Source organism: Hydra vulgaris, chromosome 08, assembly GCF_038396675.1.
Source record: "Hydra vulgaris chromosome 08, alternate assembly HydraT2T_AEP".
Lineage (NCBI taxonomy): Eukaryota > Metazoa > Cnidaria > Hydrozoa > Anthoathecata > Hydridae > Hydra > Hydra vulgaris.
This window is the reverse complement of record NC_088927.1, coordinates 40,702,825-40,704,635: the sequence shown is the minus strand read 5'-3', so window position 1 is coordinate 40,704,635 and position 1,811 is coordinate 40,702,825.

The window sequence follows — 1,811 nt, the reverse complement described above, 5'->3', positions numbered from 1 at the left end:
ATGAAAATGAAATTGCTAAATTAACTCAAGATGTTTCATACGCTTGTTTCTACGTGAGGAAGAAGAAGCAATGTTTCTGTCTGATATTAAATCTACTCGTAATGTAGAAACAATAAAAAAAAAAAAAACTGAAGCTGAAGAATTAACAGAAATGATATCAAATATAACTTCAAAAACAGTAAGAATTAAAGGACTAACTAGTAAGTCGTCCCCTCAAGAGGTTTAGGCTGTTATTAAACGAGAAATAGCAGTACTTGAAAGCACTGGAAAATAGCCAAATAGAAAAGTATAATTGGCTAGAATTATTAACAAGGATTCAAGGGGACCCGCAAAATTTTTTGATGTTATAAGAAAAGGTTTACAGCGCTATGTTTAGTTTTCCACCATTTTCTGTAGATATATATATATATATATATATATATATATATATATATATATATATATATATATATATATATATTATATATATATATATATATATATATATATATATATATATATATATATATATATATATATATATATATATATTTATATATATATCTATGTACCGCAACGTACCGCAGAATTCATTCTTATCAAATTTGGTTTCAAATTTTTTTATTTTTTTCAAAGCTGCTCAATTTACGATTTTTATACTAAGTGACACATTAGTTAGGTTTTAAAGAAAACAGCAAGACTTAGGAAAAAACGGCTAACTGTAATTGAAAGTCATGCAAGTTGGTAAAATATCAACTCATAAGTGATGGTAGACAAAAAAAATTTTATGCACCAGTATATGAGAGACCAGTAACAGATAGACTTGCTTAAATCATCTGCTTTTTTTATTTCTGTCTAAAAATTTTAAATTTTTTGTCAATGAGAAAATTTGCAATAATTATTTTATCACTTTTATTTTTTTGGTTCAAAATAGAATAAGTGCCGATAAAATCTTACTTGATAGCCGTCCATCAAAAATTTTCGTTGCGTATTGTGTTATCGTTATAAGTGCCTAACTTTTTTCTATTAGATTGTCATGCGGTGCTTAGTTTTCGAGATATTTTATTTGCCCAACTTGCCCCTATGCTCAATTAGCCCTGTTCTTTCATTGGAAATAAAAAGTTGGTTCAAAACAAATTTTTTAAAGATTCATCAAAATTAAATAGCAATCGAGCATTAAATGAATGAATTTAAATAGCAATGAATGAAATGCAACAAATTAGTGCAAAAAGTTTCAACTTTTTGAAACTTTTTAATACTAGTAGTTGCTGTAACTGCTGAGTCAGCGAATGTGGTAATAATATGCACTCACTGGTTCAAACTAGTTACAGCCCATTAATTTATTCGCACGCTATGACAGCCGATATACATGGATGCTGCACATTTAGTAATCAAGACCTGCTTTAAAATGTTAACTGATTGTTCATTAACCAATTCGCTTAGCAGTCTATTCCTTAAATTACCTGTTAAATTAAAACTTTTCACGGCATTCTTGCTTAGTTAATTTTTTCGCATATTTAATGCGGTCAAATCAAAAATTGTTCAAACCGTTGAAGAAATTAAAAAGTTGAATCTCGTCTCATTTTAGTTTGCTTTTTGTCAAGGTAGTTAAGTTTTTAGATAATTAAAAAGACTATCATCTTTTTTCACAAATAAAAACTAATATTTAAAATATCAGCTATATTTTGTGAAATTTTAGTGGTTTCACCATTTGCAAAGATTAATTTAGTAAAAACCAGTCGGTAAAAAAGTATTCGACGTGATCAAACTGGTCGCACCAGTTTGATCACGTCTAATACTTTTTAAAGCTTTTGAGATCATTTGATTCTCTG